A 5,338-nucleotide genomic window follows, 5' to 3' on the forward strand; every position below is an offset into this window, starting at 1 on the left:
TAAGATCATGGCATCTGGTCCCATCACTTCATGGCAAATAAGTGGGGAAATAGTGGAAACAGTGGCTGACTTTATTTTGGGGGGCTCCAAAATCACTGCAGATGGTGATTGCAGCCATGAAATTAAAAGATGCTTACTCCTTGGAGGGAAAGTTATGACCAGCCTAGATGGTATATTAAAAAGCAGACACATTATTTTGAAAACAAAGGTCCGTCTAGTCAAGGCTATGGTTTTTCCAGTGGTCATATATGGATGTGAGAGTTAGACTGTGAAGAAAGCTGAGTGCCGAAAAATTGATGCTTTTGAACTGTGGTGTTGGAGAAAACTCTTGAGAGTACCTTGCAGTCCAGACTGATTGGACTGCAAGGAGATTCAACCAGTCCATCCTAAAGGAGATCAGTCCTGGGTGTTCATTGGAAGGACTGATGCTGAAGCTGAAACTCCAGTACTTTGGCCACCTCATGTGAAGAGTTGACTCATTGGAAAAGACCCTGATGCTGGGAGGGATTGGGGGCAGGAGGAGAAGGGGACGACAGAGGATGAGATGGCTGGGTAGCATCACCGACTCGATGGACATGAGTTTGGGTAAACTCCGGGAGTTGGTGATGGACAGGGAGGCCTGGCATGCTGCAATTCATGGGGTCGCAAAGAGTGGGACACAACTGAGCGACTGAACTGAACTGAACTGAACTAACTAGGGAGTTCAGTAATTCATGCAGGACACATATTTATTGTGTACCTCCTGTGTGTCATCATTATTTCAGTAATTGGGGAAACAGCACTATGAAATAACCAGAAATCCCTACTCTGGAGGACACAGTGGAGAGTACTAAATATTCTCTGTTGATCTAAAGAAAATAAACAAGAAAAATTAGGGAAACTAAGACTTGCAAATAATATGGAGAAAAATAAAGAGAAAAACTCTTTTGGGATGTTTATGAGATATTAGTGAGAGAAAACCTCAATCAGAAAGCATTTGATTAAAGACCTGTTAAATTGAGAGGCCAAATTATACAAATAGTGTCACTTTGCTAGGGCTTCTATAACAATGTGCCTCAAACTGAGTGGCTGAAACAACAGAAATTTGTGATCTCACAGTTCTGGAGGCTAGAAGTCCAAAATTAAAGTGTCACTAGGGTTGGTTCCTTGCTAGGGTTGTGAAGGAATATATGCTGCATGCCTCTCTCCTAGCTTCTGGTAGCTTGCTGGCATCTTGGTATTCTTGACTAGTAGGTATATCATTCTGATCTCTGCCTTCATGTTTACTTGGCGATCTCCCTGTGTGTATGTGTGTCAAAAGTTCCACATTATAAGGACACCAGTCATACTGGGTTAGGGTCCATGCACCTCCTGTATAACCTCATCTCAACCTAATTACTTCTGTTAACTATGACATTTCCAAATGAGGGCACATTCTCAGGTTTGCAGTAGGGGTGAAGACTCGAACATGTGATTTTTGAGTGGACACACTTCAACCAATAATGCCTACAAGTGGAGGAACACATTTCAGGCAGAAGAAAGCAAGGGTAAAAATTCCTAATGCAAGTTCAGGGAAACCTGAATGATGAGGAGACCAGTATAGCTAGAGAGAAGTGAAGCAGGGGTGGGTGCCAGAGAAGATGGGTTCAGAGAAGCAGTATGAACTGGTAGGATTACATAGGACCTTATAAGTCATAGTTTGCCGGTACTTTTTACTCTGAGTAGATGAGTAGCTGTTGGAGGGTTTTACGAAGAATGACATTGTCTGATGTATTTTGACAGAATCATTCTGGTTGCCTAGTGAGACTAAAGAGAAGAAGTTAGAAACATGGAGACAAATTAGAACAATACTGTAACATTAAGAAGAAAGGGTAATGGCTTGAACCAAAGTGGTGGCAGTTGGCAAGAATGTGAGAAGAGTGGTGTTCTGAATATATTTTGAGGTTTGTTGAACACGTTTTGCGAGAGGGTTGTGGGTGGGGTAGGAGAAAAAAGAAGGTGGCTCATACAGTAAAGAATCCACCTGCAATGCAGGAGACCCAGGTTCCAGGTTGGGAAGATCCCTGGAGAAGGGAATAGCCATTTCAGTACCCTTGCCTGGAGAATTCCATGGACTGAGGAGTCTGGTGGGCTACAGTCCATGGGGTTGCAAAGAGTTGGACATGACTGAGCAACTAACATTTTCATTTTTATGACAATTCCAGGGTTTCTGGCCTGAGCAGTGAGAAGTGCTTACAACCAAGATGCAAAGGACTGGAAAAGAGGCATAACAGGAACACAGTTTTCAACACCTGAAGGACACCTTTTAACTATCTAATTTAAGAGGTGTAGTGGCATAGTTACAGGGGATAACAGTGTAGATTCTATGGATAAAAAATAAGATCCTACTATATAGCACAGACAACTTTATTCAATGTCTGTGATCAATTATAATGAAAAAATTTGAAAAAGAATATATATATGTATAACTTAATCACTGCTATATAGTAGAAATTAGCACAGCATTATAAATCAACTATAATTCAGTAAAATACACACACACACACACACACACACACACACACACATTCTAGAATCAGACAGAATGCCTAGGTTCAAATACTAGCAATGCTATTACTGTTTGTTTGAACTTGTGTAAAGTGCTTAATCTCCTTCAATTTTCTGAAGGTGAAATGTGAGGATAATACCATCAACCTCAAAAGGCTACTGTGAGAATCAAATGCGTTAAAAAAAATGTAAAAAACAGAATAGTGTCTGGCACATTGTAAGTGCTAGACAAGATTTTATTTTTCTCTTATTCTGTTTGAAGAGGCAAAGACAATGGATAAGAGCCTATAACAAGAAGGGTAATTATGGGCTAAAGATATACATTTAAGGGTTGCAATCTACAGATGATGTTAGTACTATGATTGGGTGACATCTAGACAGTGAGTGTTTAGTTCAGTTCAGTCGCTCAGTCGTGTCCGACTCTTTGTGACCCCATGAATCACAGCACGCCAGGCCTCCCTGTCCATCACCAACTCCCAGAGTTTACCCAAACTCATGTCCATCGAGTCGGTGATGCCACCTAGCCATCTCATCCTCTGTCGTCTCCTTCTCCTCCTGCCCCCAATCCCTCCCAGCATCAGGGTCTTTTCCAATGAGTCAACTCTTCACATGAGGTGGCCAAAGTATTGGAGTTTCAGCTTCAGCATCAGTCCTTCCAATGAACACCCAGGACTGATCTCCTTCACGATGGACTGGTTGGATCTCTTTGCCGTCCAAGGGACTCTCAAGAGTCTTCTCCAACACCACAGTTCAAAAGCATCAATTTTTCGGCACTCAGCTTTCTTCACAGTCCAACTCTCACATCCATACATGACCACTGGAAAAACCATAGCCTTGACTAGACAGACCTCATTGGCAAAATAATGTGTCTGCTTTTTAATATACCATCTAGGCTGGTCATAACTTTCCCTCCAAGGAGTAAGCATCTTTTAATTTCATGGCTGCAATCACCATCTGCAGTGATTTTGAAACCGAAAAAAATAAAGTCTGATACTGTTTCCCCATCTAGTTCCCATGAAGTGATGGGACCAGATGCCATGATCTTAGTTTTCTGACTGTTGAGCTTTAAGCCAACTTTTTCACTCTCGTCTTTCACATTCATCAAGAGGCTTTTTAGTTCTTCTTCACTTTCTGCCATAAGAGTGGTGTCATCTGCATATCTGAGGTTATTGATATTTCTCAAGGCAATCTTGATTCCAGCTTGTGCTTCTTCCAGCCCAGCGTTTCTCATGATGTACTCTGCATGTAAGTTAAATAAGCAGGGTGACAATATACAGCCTTGATGTACTCCTTTTCCTATTTGGAACCAGTCTGTTGGTCCTTGTCCAGTTCTAACTGTTGTTTTCCGACCTGCATATAGGATTCTCAAGAGGCAGGTCAGGTGGTCTGGTATTCCCATCTCTTTCAGAATTTTCCACGGTTTATTGTGATCCACACAGTCAAAGGCTTTGGCATAGTCAATAAAGTAGAAATAGATGTTTTTCTGGAACTCTCTTGCTTTATCGATGATCCAGCAGATGTTGGCAATTTGATCTCTGGTTCCTATGCCTTTTCTAAAACCAGCTTGAACATCTGGAAGTTCACGGTTCACATATTGCTGAAGCCTGGCTTGGAGAATTTTGAGCATTACTTTACTAGCGTGTTAGATGAGTGAAATTGTGCGGTAGTTTGAGTATTCTTTGGGATTGCCTTTCTTTTTGGGATTGCCATTCCAAGGCCTTGCAATTGGAATGAAAACTGACCTTTTCCAGTCCTGTGACCACTGCTGAGTTTTCCATATTTGCTGGTATATTGAGTGCAGCACTTTCACAGTATCATCTTTCAGGATTTGAAATAGCTCAACTGGAATTCCATCACCTCCACTAGCTTTGTTCGCAGTGATGCTTTCTAAGGCCCACCTGACTTCATATTCCAGGATGTTTGACTCTAGGTGAGTGATCACACCATTATGATAATCTGGGTTGTGAAGATCTTTTTTGTATAGTTCTTCTGTGTATTCTTGCCACCTCTTCTTAATGTCTTCTGATTGTTAGGTCCCTACCATTTCTGTCCTTTATTGAACACATCTTTGCCTGAAATGTTCCCTTGATATCTCTAATTTTCTTGAAGAGATCTCTAATCTTTCCCATTATGTTGTTTTTCTGTATTTCTTTGCATTGATCGCTGAGGAAGGCTTTCTTATCTCTCCTGGCTATTCTTTGGAATTCTGCATTCAAATGGGAATGTCTTTCCTTTTCTCCTTTGCTTTTCGCTTCTCTTCTTTTCACAGCTATTTTTAGGGTCTCCTCAGAAAACCATTTTGTGTTTTTGCATTCCTTTTCCATGGGGATGGTCTTGATCCCTGTCTCCTGTACAAAGTCATGAACCTCCGTCCATAGTTCATCAGGCACTCTGTCTATCAGATCTAGTCCCTTAAATCTATTTCTCACTTCTACTGTATAGTTATAAGGGATTTGATTTAGGTCATACCTGAATGGTCTAGTGGTTATCCCTACTTTCTTCAGTTTAAGTCTGAATTTGGCAATAAGGAGTTCATGATCTGAACCAGTCAGCTCCTGGTCTTGTTTTTGCTGATTGTATAGAGCTTCTCCATCTTTGGCTGCAAAGAACATAATCAATCTGATTTCAGTGTTGACCTTCTGGTGATGTCTATGTGTAGAGTCTTCTTGTGTTGTTGGAAGAGGGTGTTTGCTATAACCAGTGCGTTCTCTTGGCAAAACTCTATTAGCCTTTGCCCTGCTTCATTCCGTACTCCAAGGCCAAATCTGCCTGTTACTCCAGGTGTTTCTTGACTTCCTACTTTTGCATTCCA

Source organism: Muntiacus reevesi, chromosome 6, assembly GCF_963930625.1.
Source record: "Muntiacus reevesi chromosome 6, mMunRee1.1, whole genome shotgun sequence".
NCBI lineage: Eukaryota > Metazoa > Chordata > Mammalia > Artiodactyla > Cervidae > Muntiacus > Muntiacus reevesi.